The following is a 14,740-nucleotide window of genomic DNA, read 5'->3' on the forward strand; positions in this document are numbered from 1 at the left end:
GATCTTCGGGATCTCGGGACTCGAGAATAATACCGGGGCTTCGGGGTATTTCTGGCACGCAAAACGATGCAAAATGGGAGAGAGAAGAGAAGAAATTGGCAAAAGACTCGGCTGCCTTCGGAATCCTTTTATAGAGGCTGGAGCCTCGGAGTATGCGGGGCGTACAGGCGTACGCGGGGCGTACTGGCCTCCGAAGTCGTCACTGCATGCGTCATCCGAAGCCACTTGCTGCGATGTCGACACCTTCGGAGTACGCGGGGCGTACACGAGTACGCGGCGCGTACCTCGGATCAGATCGATGACTACTCTTCGGATAAAGCTTCCGATTTTTCAATTAAAAATAAATACAATTTATTTATCAAACTTTGGAAATTCATATCTTCTTCATACGAACTCCGTTTTCGACGTTCTTTATATCCACGCGAAGGTGAGACTACGCTCTACAACTTTCGTTTAGACTCCGTCGGCTAATTTTGAATTTATTTTTATTATTTATTTTTAATAGGCCGCGACAGAAACTTTCGTTATAAATTCATAACTTCTACGTTTGACGTCCGTTCTCGCCTAACTTTTTATCGCTTCGATACCAACAACGAGACCTTCGATCCTCGTTTAGATTGCTTCGGCTAAAACCGCTCGATCTCAAATCGAGTATTTCAGGTTGCATACCGCTAAGTCGAAACTTCGATAAATCATAACTTCCTCATACGAAGTCAGATTTAGGCGTTCTATATATATTCGGAAACCTCGTTTCAACTACTACAACATTAACCAAAGATATTAAGTTCATTTTACACTTAAATTTTTGACGCTTATTTTTATTCTTAATTAATCAAACCACATAATTAAGCAATTAAGCACAAAACACATAATACTCAAATAATACATTCTTATTATTTCAAAACGGGTTACAAAGGTTAACCTAGACTATTACATTGCTAAAAATGGCAAGCCCGGAAACACAGGCGTTACAATTCTCTCCACCTTAGAATGATTCCGTCCTCGGAATCACACATCAACAAACAAATGCGGATAGCGACCCATCATGTCACTCTCCGTCTCCCAGGTGAGATTCGGCCCATTCGTGTGTTTCCATCGGACAAGCACTAACCCAACCATCTTGCGTCACAATTTCTTAGTCTTTCGGTCAACAATTGCCTCTGGTTCCTCAATCAACCTTTTGTTCTCATCAATTCTCAATTCAGAAATTGGAATTATGTCGGGAACTTCTCCCGTGAACTTCCTCAAATAACACACATGAAAAGTGTTATGAATTCCATTCAGTTCTTCTGGTAGTTCGAGCTTGTAAGCTTGGTTCCCAATCCTCTGAAGAACTTTAAACGGTCCAATAAACCTTGGACTCAACTTTCCCCTTTTACCAAATCTTATAAGTCCCTTCCACGGCGAGACTTTAAGCAAAACCAAATCCCCAACCTCAAAAGTCATCGTTCTTCGCTTCTTGTCAGCATAGCTCTTTTGACGATCCTGAGCTGCTAACATTCTTTCTCTAATGATTTTCAACTTTTCAGCAGTTTGATGAACCTACTCCGGTCCCATAAACTGCTTTTCCCCAGCCTTAAGCCAACAAGACGGCGTACGACACTTCTGCCCGTACAAAGCTTGATAAGGTGCCATCTTAATGCTCGAGTGGAAACTATTATTATAGGAAAATTCTACCAATGGTAAATGTTCATCCCAATTACCTAGGAATTCCAAGGTACATGCTCTCAGCATATCTTCAAGTGTTTGTATCGTTCGTTCGCTCTGACCATCAGTCTGCGGATGGTAAGCTGTACTTATACATAACTTGGTACCCAATTACTCTTGTAGACTTTTCCAAAAACATGAGGTGAAACGGCTATCACGATCTGACACAATCGTTAATGGAACACCGTGAAGCCTCACAATTTCCTTTACCTAAGAATTCGCAAGCTTCTCCATAGACCATTTCTCCTTGGCCGCTATGAAATGCGCACTCTTAGTGAACCGATCAACGACCACCCAAATCATGTCGTGACCATTCTTTGTTCTGGGCAGTTTAGTGACAAAATCCATAGCAATGTCTTCCCACTTACCCATTGGCACATGCAAAGGTTCTAAACTCCCGTACGGTTTCTGATGTTGTGTCTTGACTCTCGCACAAGCCACACACTCAGCCACATACTTTGCAACATCAAGCTTCATCGTTGGCCACCAGTAGTAGGGTTTCAGGCCCCTATACATTTTAGTGCTACCCGGATGAATCGAGTACATGGTCTTGTGAGCTTCTTCCATCAGAAGACCTCTAATTCCTCCGGACTTAGGTACCAAAATCCGATCTTGGAACACCTTCAGTCCGTGACTGTTTACACCGAACACCAACGTTTTGCCCAAACGTTCCTCCTTTCGGTCATTCTTTTCAGAAGCTTCCTCTTGAGCTTTCTTTATACTTTCCACAATAGTCGAGACAACTTCAATTCTCAACGCTCTTGGCCTTTTTCTTTCAATATTGACTTTCCGACTGAGAGCATCAGCAACAACATTAGCTTTACCGGGGTGGTAAAGTATCTCACAGTCATAGTCCTTAAGCAATTCCAGCCAGCGTTGTTGCCTCATATTCAATTCCTTCTGATTAAAGCGATACTGGAGACTCTTATGATCAGTGAAAAGTTTGCACTTCGTGCCATAGAGGTAATGCCTCCATATCTTCAGAGCGAAAACTACCGCTGCCAACTCCAAATCATGAGTCGGGTAATTCTTTTCATGTTCTTTCAGCTGTCGAGACGCATATGCTATCACCTTTTCTCTTTGGGTCAAAACACAACCCAATCCAACCCCAGACGCATCGCTATAAACGGCAAAGTCTTCAACTCCATCGGGTAGAGAAAGTATCGGTGCCTCGCATAGCTTCTTCTTTAGCTTCTCGAATGCTTCTTTATGCTTATCACTCCAAGCATAAGTAGCTCCTTTGTGGGTCAAAGCTGACAATGGACTAGCAATCAAAGAAAAGCCTTGGATAAACCTTCGGTAATGTCCAGCTAATCCCGAAAAGCTTCGAATCTCCGTGGGACTTTTCGGTTGCTCCCAGTTTGTCACAGCTTCAATCTTTGCTGGATCAACCATTATGCCTTCTTGGTTGACCACGTGACCCAAAATTGGACTTCACGAATCCAAAAATCACATTTGGAGAACTTAGCATACAGTTTCTCCTTCTTCAAAACTTCCAACACTTCTCGCAAGTGTCTGCCATGCTCCTCCTGGATTTTCGAGTAAATCAGAATGTCATCTATGAACACTATCACGGATTTATCAAGGAAAGGATTACAAACCATATTCATTAAATCCATGAATGCCGCAGGAGCATTGGTTAGTCCAAACGACATAACCAAGAACTCGTAGTGTCCATATCTAGTTCTGAATGCAGTCTTCTCTATATCCTGCTCTCTTACTTTCAGCTGATGATATCCTGACCTTAGGTCGATCTTCGAGAAATAGCTCGAACCTTGCAATTGATCAAACAGGTCATCAATCCTTGGCAATGGATATCTATTCTTTATTGTTGCCTTGTTCAGCTCTTTATAATCAATGCACATTCTCATACTTCCATCTTTCTTCTTCACAAATAACACCGGAGCTCCCCAGGGTGATGAACTAGGTCTAATGAAACCTTTGTCCAATAACTCCTGAAGTTGCATCATTAGCTCCTTCATCTTCGTCGGTGCTAATCGATAAGGTGCTTTCGCAATTGGCGTTGTTCCTGGCAACAAGTCAATACGGAATTCCACTTGTCGATCAGGCGGTAATCCAGGAAGATCTTCGGGAAATACTTCCGGATAATCACACACAACTGGAATATTCTGCATCACCTTCTTTTCCTTCTTAGCATCAATCACGAATGCTAGATATGATGTACACCCCTTCGTCAAACATTTTCTGGCTTTCATCAATGAAATGATTCCAGAATTCACTCTGCGTTTGTCCCCATACACCATAAACGAATCTTTCCCAGGCGGGTTTACTTTGACTATTTTCTTCTTGCATAAAATTTCGGCATCATTGGCGCTAAGCCAATCCATTCCAAGCACGATGTCGAAACCATTAAGTTCTATAGGCAATAATTCCTCGTGGAACTTATTCCCATTCAGATCAATTAAGATGTTTCTCGTACGATGGCTAACAGGTACAAACTTACCACTAGCAACTTCGACTAATAAGGCATCATCTAGTCTAACAACAGGCAAGGCTAGTTTTCTACCAAGGCATCATCTCTCGCCTTTGGCTTTGGTGGAATGTTGGGTCTAGCTGCCTCTTTCTTCTTCGGGCAGTCCCTCGACATGCGTCCTTCCTCACCACAACCATAGCAAACTTTCTTAGTGAGGGTACATTCATTGGCATAGTGCCCTGGCTTTCCACATTTGTAGCATGTGTTCGCCACCTCACATCTTCCGTGATGCTTCTTCTTACATTTGTCGCACCACTTCGCTTCACCTCCACTTCCCCTCGAACCAGACTTCGAGAACTTGTTTTTCTTGTTGGACCCTGAAGTTCCATCGAACTTCCTCTTTTGTCCAACATCTATCCTTTCCAGACCCTTTCCCTTCTGCTGGGCCTCCACATTCTTAGCTGCACGAACAGCCATTTTCAGAGTAGTTTCCATCTTGACTGTTGGACCAAAGTCGGCAGGCAGTCCATTAGCAAACCTCTCTATCTTGGAGAGTTCCATTGGCACAAGGTACGGAAACAACTTCATTTTCTCAGTAAATGCAGTAGCATAGTCGTCTATGCTCATCTTCCCCTTCTTCAAGTTTTGGAACTCATTGTGCAGATCAATCAGATCTATCTCTGAACAATACTGCACCCTTAGTTGCTCCAAGAACTCCTCCCATTTCATTTTTAGGGCTTCTCCTCGTGGCATAGTATCTGCCAACAACTTCCACCAAATCAAGACTCTAGTCTTCAGTTGTCTAACCGCAAAGACGGTCTTCTGTTTGTTGCTACAGTCGCAACTTTCAAATACCATCTCCATTTCAGAGATCCAATCCATTATCTCAACAGGCTTTGGGCTTCCAGAAAGACTTGGCGGCTTGGCGCCCAAGAAGTTCTTGTACATTCGCCCATCCTTGTTGTTTCTCTTTTCCAGATCGTTCCTTCGTTCTCCTTGAGTCCCAACTTGACTCATCATGCGACTATTGTTCCCTTCCTCCGATTGCTCGGGAATCAATTCAGGTTCCTCAATAGGTATGATAGGTTCATCCCTATTATCATGCAACATCTGTTGCATCTCCTCCCTTTGTTCGGCTAGCATAGCCCGAATCATGGCTTGCACCGCAACCATTGTTATTGGTTCTGGTGATGCTGCTACAACAGGTATTTGCTCAATCACTGGCGTTTGATTCCTGTTTTCATCCGCGTTTCCAACGCCACTCCTTGTTCTCACCATTTTTTTGATCTACACACCGAATAAGGTGAAATTAGATCCTCGTTCACGATAGATATTCAAATCATCCTTATTACTCCGAAACGTTTACATGCTAGTTCTAATACCGTATACACACGCTTAGAATCCTACACACATACGGTTTCCGGATCCGGTCGGCAATAGACCGTAGATCCGAACAATTAATATCATATATGGCAACATATAACATTTAGCACATAAAAGCATTTTAGGCAACTTTCCTAAAATAACTAGTGCTCGTCTCTAAAATCCAACAGACACACAACTCACAATTTCACTTAGCATCCTAAGTTTAAGTCTAGAAATACCAACAAATTCCTAGTTCGCTTAAACTAATGCTCTGATACCAACTGTGACATCCCCAAAATCTCGGCCAGAAAAGACCGATTTTCATTTATGCTTTTAAATAATTTCAGAGTAAATCCTTTTGATTTGAAAGAGTTGCGGAATTTGTTCCCAAAACAAAACATGATAAAATAATATTTATCAAAACATTTCATCAAGAGATGCATTTTCATTATATAATCAAAACTCGGGATGTCATGTTCCGATACAGACCATAAAGCATAAACGATAACATTACAAGTCATTCAACAAATATAAACATATACAGACTTGTAAACAAAAGAACTTGATGATTCAACCATCTTATGCCCTCGCGCCACTACCTGTAATACAAATAAAACTGAGTGGGTCAGGCTTGGGAGCCTGGTGAGCATATAGGGGTTTCAACCCACAATAAATAAGTTATATTTAATTTCACCAACCAATCACTATCCCGATTACCCATTCCCGTTATCCTCACTTTACGTCCCTAAAATAACATCTATCTCAAGGGACCTAATCTAGGATTTTCATCGGGACGGACATCACTGCTAAGGGGTTTCCTCAACAATAGATATCCTAAAGGCAACCATGAGGGGGATAGAGTACACCGGTGAACACATCGTTCACAACACCTACAGGTTATGAACCTGCTAGCGTTCCACTGGACTGTCTAGAAAGAGTCCATGGTCGTTATCCATACTCTGCTGAATAACTAGACCAACAACAACAACAACATCGAGGCCTCTCATCTGTTTATTACACACCAACTATCTACCCATGTTCTACCCAACATATTAGTAGATAAACATATATATTTTCATACATAGTTTAAAACCTGTATATCATTTCCATTCAATACATATTCCACATAACAGATGAGGCACACCCACATAATCACGTATTTCATAGAAAGTAAATCAGATCTATGAGATAGAAGAGAATGAATATACATTCATACTTATAACAACAAAATTATACACATAAACAACAATATACTTAATACACTCAAACCATACTTGTATTATTATCGTGTTTATGAAAGGTAGTATACACTCACTTGATCAGAAGATGATCAGACAGCACTACGGCTTGCAGAAGTAGTAATCCTCAGCAGATCTGGAAGATCTTCATAAAAATGGAACTTCTCGCGGGCAGAGCTTCGACTCGGGAACCGCACTTCTCGGGATCTTCGGGATCTCGGGACTCGAGAATAATACCGGGGCTTCGGGGTATTTCTGGCACGCAAAACGATGCAAAATGGGAGAGAGAAGAGAAGAAATTGGCAAAAGACTCGGCTGCCTTCGGAATCCTTTTATAGAGGCTGGAGCCTCGGAGTATGCGGGGCGTACAGGCGTACGCGGGGCGTACTGGCCTCCGAAGTCGTCACTGCATGCGTCATCCGAAGCCACTTGCTGCGATGTCGACACCTTCGGAGTACGCGGGGCGTACACGAGTACGCGGCGCGTACCTCGGATCAGATCGATGACTACTCTTCGGATAAAGCTTCCGATTTTTCAATTAAAAATAAATACAATTTATTTATCAAACTTTGGAAATTCATATCTTCTTCATACGAACTCCGTTTTCGACGTTCTTTATATCCACGCGAAGGTGAGACTATGCTCTACAACTTTCGTTTAGACTCCGTCGGCTAATTTTGAATTTATTTTTATTATTTATTTTTAATAGGCCGCGACAGAAACTTTCGTTATAAATTCATAACTTCTACGTTTGACGTCCGTTCTCGCCTAACTTTTTATCGCTTCGATACCAACAACGAGACCTTCGATCCTCGTTTAGATTGCTTCGGCTAAAAACCGCTCGATCTCAAATCGAGTATTTCAGGTTGCATACCGCTAAGTCGAAACTTCGATAAATCATAACTTCCTCATACGAAGTCAGATTTGGGCGTTCTATATATATTCGGAAACCTCGTTTCAACTACTACAACATTAACCAAAGATATTAAGTTCATTTTACACTTAAATTTTTGACGCTTATTTTTATTCTTAATTAATCAAACCACATAATTAAGCAATTAAGCACAAAACACATAATACTCAAATAATACATTCTTATTATTTCAAAACGGGTTACAAAGGTTAACCTAGACTATTACATTGCTAAAAATGGCAAGCCCGGAAACACAGGCGTTACAATTCTCTCCACCTTAGAATGATTCCGTCCCCGGAATCACACATCAACAAACAAATGCGGATAGCGACCCATCATGTCACTCTCCGTCTCCCAGGTGAGATTCGGCCCATTCGTGTGTTTCCATCGGACAAGCACTAACCCAACTATCTTGCGTCACAATTTCTTAGTCTTTCGGTCAACAATTGCCTCTGGTTCCTCAATCAACCTTTTGTTCTCATCAATTCTCAATTCAGAAATTGGAATTATGTCGGGAACTTCTCCCGTGAACTTCCTCAAATAACACACATGAAAAGTGTTATGAATTCCATTCAGTTCTTCTGGTAGTTCGAGCTTGTAAGCTTGGTTCCCAATCCTCTGAAGAACTTTAAACGGTCCAATAAACCTTGGACTCAACTTTCCCCTTTTACCAAATCTTATAAGTCCCTTCCACGGCGAGACTTTAAGCAAAACCAAATCCGATCTTGGAACACCTTTAGTCCGTGACTGTTTACACCGAACACCAACGTTTTGCCCAAACGTTCCTCCTTTCGGTCATTCTTTTCAGAAGCTTCCTCTTGAGCTTTCTTTATACTTTCCACAATAGTCGAGACAACTTTAATTCTCAACGCTCTTGGCCTTTTTCTTTCAATATTGACTTTCCGACTGAGAGCATCAGCAACAACATTAGCTTTACCGGGTGGTAAAGTATCTCACAGTCATAGTCCTTAAGTAATTCCAGCCAGCGTCGTTGCCTCATATTCAATTCCTTCTGATTAAAGAGATACTGGAGACTCTTATGATCAGTGAAAAGTTTGCACTTCGTGCCATAGAGGTAATGCCTCCATATCTTCAGAGCGAAAACTACCGCTGCCAACTCCAAATCATGAGTCGGGTAATTCTTTTCATGTTCTTTCAGCTGTCGAGACGCATATGCTATCACCTTTTCTCTTTGGGTCAAAACACAACCCAATCCAACCCCAGACGCATCGCTATAAACGGCGAAGTCTTCAACTCCATCGGGTAGAGAAAGTATCGGTGCCTCGCATAGCTTCTTCTTTAGCTTCTCGAATGCTTCTTTATGCTTATCACTCCAAGCATAAGTAGCTCCTTTGTGGGTCAAAGCTAACAATGGACTAGCAATCGAAGAAAAGCCTTGGATAAACCTTCGGTAATATCCAGCTAATCCCAAAAAGCTTCGAATCTCCGTGGGACTTTTCGGTTGCTCCCACTTTGTCACAGCTTCAATCTTTGCTGGATCAACCATTATGCCTTCTTGGTTGACCACGTGACCTAAGAATTGGACTTCACGAATCCAAAAATCACATTTGGAGAACTTAGCATACAGTTTCTCCTTCTTCAAAACTTCCAACACTTCTCGCAAGTGTCTGCCATGCTCCTCCTGGCTTTTCGAGTAAATCAGAATGTCATCTATGAACACTATCACGGATTTATCAAGGAAAGTATTACAAACCATATTCATTAAATCCATGAATGCCGCAGGAGCATTGGTTAGTCCAAACGACATAACCAAGAACTCGTAGTGTCCATATCTAGTTCTGAATGCAGTCTTCTCTATATCCTGCTCTCTTACTTTTAGCTGATGATATCCTGACCTTAGGTCGATCTTCGAGAAATAGCTCGAACCTTGCAATTGATCAAACAGGTCATCAATCCTTGGCAATGGATATCTATTCTTTATTGTTGCCTTGTTCAGCTCTTTATAATAAATGCACATTCTCATACTTCCATCTTTCTTCTTCACAAATAACACCGGAGCTCCCCAGGGTGATGAACTAGGTCTAATGAAACCTTTGTCCAATAACTCCTGAAGTTGCATCATTAGCTCCTTCATCTTCGTCGGTGCTAATCGATAAGGTGCTTTCGCAATTGGCGTTGTTCCTGGCAACAAGTCAATACGGAATTCCACTTGTCGATCAGGCGGTAATCCAGGAAGATCTTCGGGAAATACTTCCGGATAATCACACACAACTGGAATATTCTGCATCACCTTCTTTTCCTTCTTAGCATCAATCACGAATGCTAGATATGATGTACACCCCTTCGTCAAACATTTTCTGGCTTTCATCAATGAAATGATTCCAGAATTCACTCTGCGTTTGTCCCCATACACCATAAACGAATCTTTCCCAGGCGGGTTTACTTTGACTATTTTCTTCTTGCATAAAATTTCGGCATCATTGGCGCTAAGCCAATCCATTCCAAGCACGATGTCGAAACCATTAAGTTCTATAGGCAATAATTCCTCGTGGAACTTATTCCCATTCAGATCAATTAAGATGTTTCTCGTACGATGGCTAACAGGTACAAACTTGCCACTAGCAACTTCGACTAATAAGGCATCATCTAGTCTAACAACAGGCAAGGCTAGTTTTCTACCAAATTCATGCGATATAAAGGAGTAGTTGGCTCCAGAATCAAATAAAATTTGGGCAGGCAATTTGTTAATGAGAAAGGTACCTGAAGCGACATCAGCTTCATCTTTAGCAGCTTCCAGTGTCATCTGGAATGCTCTCGCCTTTGGCTTTGGTGGAATGTTGGGTCTAGCTGCCTCTTTCTTCTTCGGGCAGTCCCTCGACATGCGTCCTTCCTCACCACAACCATAGCAAACTTTCTTAGTGAGGGTACATTCATTGGCATAGTGCCCTGGCTTTCCACATTTGTAGCATGTGTTCGCCACCTCACATCTTCCGTGATGCTTCTTCTTACATTTGTCGCACCACTTCGCTTCACCTCCACTTCCCCTCGAACCAAACTTCGAGAACTTGTTTTTCTTGTTGGACCCTAAAGTTCCATCGAACTTCCTCTTTTCTCCAACATCTATCCTTTCCAGACCCTTTTCCTTCTGCTGGGCCTCCACATTCTTAGCTGCACGAACAACCGTTTTCAGAGTAGTTGCCATCTTGACTGTCGGACCAAGGTCGGCAGGCAGTCCATTAGCAAACCTCTCTATCTTGGAGAGTTCTGTTGGCACAAGGTACGGAAACAACTTCATTTTCTTAGTAAATGCAGTAGCATAGTCGTCTATGCTCATCTTCCCCTTCTTCAAGTTTTGGAACTTATTGTTCAGATCAATCAGATCTATCTCTGAACAATACTGCACCCTTAGTTGCTCCAAGAACTCCTCCCATGATGACGGACTTGACGAGTTCAAGGAGAACTCGGTGAGTCATAGACTAAACACCTTCATACGGATGAAGATGAAATCGATGAGTACAAGGATGAACTCGACGAGTCAGTTGAAGAAGGTCCTGATGTTTTTTTGAAGGAGAACTCGTCGAGATCTTGCTATACTCGATGAGTAGGGACGAGGTTGTAATAGTTTGTGGATGTGGGGACTCGACGAGTTGGTGGACCAACTCGGTGAGTCTAGTCAACCAGATATTAACTTTGACCAAGGTGTTGACCTTGACTTTGACTTGGACTTGAGTTGCCCCTTGTAGGGGTTATGAGTATGAAATGGTAATGTAGAACAAATGTTATGTAGGGATTGAGGAGTCGAGAAGAGTTGATTTCCATACCAAGGATAGTGTAGACACTACACGACATTGTGGTGAGTTACCTTCCAGTAGAGGTGGGTCTACGGCCACAATGTCGGTCTACCAGCAAGGAATGTCTTTAGATGATTGTCTTTCTAATAATTGTCTAGGTTTGTTCTACATGATGTGTTCTATGTTCCAATTTGATATGTTATATGCGATAGTGGTAGTAGGAGGGGAATAGTCCCCCGATTAGGTCGTTAGGGACGAAGGGTAGGTCGGACACCCCAGATATGTCTGACAACATGATTATGATATGTTATTATGTGATAGTGGTAGGGGGTGAAACAATCCCCATGGCCGGTTGAGACGGACAGGAGGGTAGGTAGGCACCTTAGAATGGTCTGACACGGGTAGGTCAGCACCCTAGAATGCCTTGACATGGGTAGGTCAGCACCCCAAAATGGCTTGACATGTGTAGGCCGGGCACCCCAGAATTGCCTGGTAGTATGTATGATTGTAGGTTATGTGGTATGATGGGGAAACTCACTAAGCTTTGTGCTTTCGGTTTTCAGTTTTTGGTTTCAAGTAACTCTTCGTCTAAGGGGAAGGAGCCGGCAGGGTAGAAGCGCATCGCACACACATGATTCCGCATTTGAGATTCCTAGGATTGTACTCTGACATTATTACTATTTGACGACATGGTTTTTGAGAAATGTAACTATGGTTTATGAATTAATGATATCAATAATATTTTCCTTAAACAAATTTTATAAGCAATATAATTAAAACAAAAATTTTTGGTCTCGATTTTTGGGATGTTACACTTTTGAAGTTAGTTTGGTGTTTAGAAGACCTCTTGAGTTGTTCCCTTTAGTGCTTAATTGAGTTAAGCACTTAAAGGCGTTAGACACTCAAGAATACAAGAAGGAACTAGCATTCCAAGTGCCTTTCTCTTGATGGTGGATACTTGTAGAGAAGATTTATACTTTGATATTTTGTTATCTTCATCAACACCCTGAAACCAAGTGGGTTCAAAGGCTTCAAAGGTTATCTCTAAAACATCCTATGGTTGTTTTTATTTCATTCTAACCTCTATAAATGGATCCATGATGGTTCGGTTTTGTTATGAACTAAAAATAAACTTGTTATTTTTAAAGTCTTCCATTGCCGTTTTTTTATGAAAAACAAACTTTTATATCGTATCAAAACCCAACAATAGTGATTATGAATAGAACAAAGGGTGATGAGTTTTTTAGTTAATTATATAGTCAAGTGGAGGAGGCAAAGTATAACAAAAAAGATGATGATAATAGGGGTGAAGTTATACCTATAACTCAAGGAAATTTAATTTTTAAGAAACCAACACCTTGGAAAAAGCAAAAGCCCATACCTGGTATAAGATTCCAAGATCCAACTCAATTAAAATCGATGTTATGCAACTATGTTGTTGTCAATGGTACCAACTTTGAATTGAAAATAATGATATGAAAAGGTTATTGGTTAATTAAGTGTTGTTCAGAATTATGCAACGAACTACACGTTCTGAGCTTTTACCACCTCACTATAGTCTTCTTTCTTGACAATCCCGTACCTCATCTTACGAACACATTCTTTGTAATGTCCCTCCTCCATGACATTATCTTTCCACTTGAAAAAAATACACTTTGGCCCTACAGTTGACTGATAACATTCTTTAGATTTTGGGTTTTGAATGACAAAATGTATGAAATTTTCAGATAAAGAAACAATCAAGGATGTTGTTATAATGAATGAACCTCACCAGTGAATTTTTGCAGTTCTGAAACCTCCGGTTTGGGTTATTGTAACTCTAGGATGTGCATGCAATCGTAACTCTAGGATGTGCATGCAATGTTGATCTCATTAAGAAAATGACAAGGAGGACATTCTTTTTCAACATCATTTCAAAGACGAGTACAGGTAATGAAGTTTCGAATACAAGAAGATGAGGAAGACATCCTTAGGTTTTATCGGTCGCAAGAAAGGATTTTGAGGAAGGAATGTGACCTCATTTGGGGTAACCATGTTAACAAATAGGTTTGATTGAGAGCCTCATATAAGCGAACTACACCACGTAGGACTACTGAGGTGGCCTATGATGGCCACGTAGGTCAAGCTAAGTGATATTGCCATATTTTTATGTATATTTTAGGCATAATTTTAATACGTTTAAGCTATAACTTGGTAAAATGCAAAGATATTTGGTACTTGTTGAGTTAAATTACATTTTGTAGCCGAAAAGGGCATTCTTTAGGGAAAAGGACCAAAAACGACAAAAGTTGGAAACTTGGAGGTCAAAGATAGCAACAACATGGAAAAAGAAGAGAAGTCGTGCAGATTTGCTTGCCAAGATGTGTCAATATAAAGGCCATGACATGGCCTCTTGTCCTGACCTAGAAGCTTTCGATAACTTGTCGCATACACGATTTAAATGATGGCCACGACATGGCTCTTATCCCCAGGACGAGGGAACCAAATTTTAGGAAACTATATATATATATATATATATATATATATATATATATATATATATATATATATATATATATATATATATATATATATCCGTACATTAGGTCTAATTCCAGAATTTGGCTTGAGGATTAAGCTAAGGTTTACGACTAAAAACTCTTAAAAAACCTCCATAAGTGAAGAATTCGATCTGCACTCAAGCTTTGAAGAGAATTGAAGAAAAATCATCATTAAATCATTCAGTTTGCTAGATTTAACCATGTCTTTCCTAGTTAACTTTGATTTATTGCTTGTTTCTGTTTTAGTTATGGGCTAATCACCCTATACTTTTGTTTGGTGAAGAAGAACCTGGATGTTATATGTTGACTTCGATTTATGGATGCTCTATAATTTTACTTGTCTTTAATAATCAAAACCCCAGCATGTTGAAGTTTTAGTTTTTATTGCTTATTAATCAAGTTTTGTGTGATAGATGATCATTCTAATTTCATGAATTTGTTACCTAATTGTTTATGATCATTAAATAAATATAACTAGTGATTAATCATATCCTAGGGTTAAGTTGTAACATCCCAAAAATTTCAACAAATTTTAAACTTTTCAAAAAAAAACCCATTTACTAATCAAAGTGTTTACAAAAACATTATTTCTATAACATTATTTAAAATCATAGTCTCCCAAGATCAACAACATAAAAATCTAGATGTGTACGGTTACACCATCGCCTTGCCACGGTCCTCTAAACTACAAGAAACCATAAACTAAAACTGTAAGCACGAAGCTTAGTGAGTTCCCCCAAAGTACCAACACAACAGATAACATATACAAATAACATCATGTACTGGATCCA

The sequence above is a fragment of the Lactuca sativa genome, chromosome 2, assembly GCF_002870075.4.
Source record: "Lactuca sativa cultivar Salinas chromosome 2, Lsat_Salinas_v11, whole genome shotgun sequence".
Classification (NCBI taxonomy): Eukaryota; Viridiplantae; Streptophyta; class Magnoliopsida; order Asterales; family Asteraceae; genus Lactuca; species Lactuca sativa.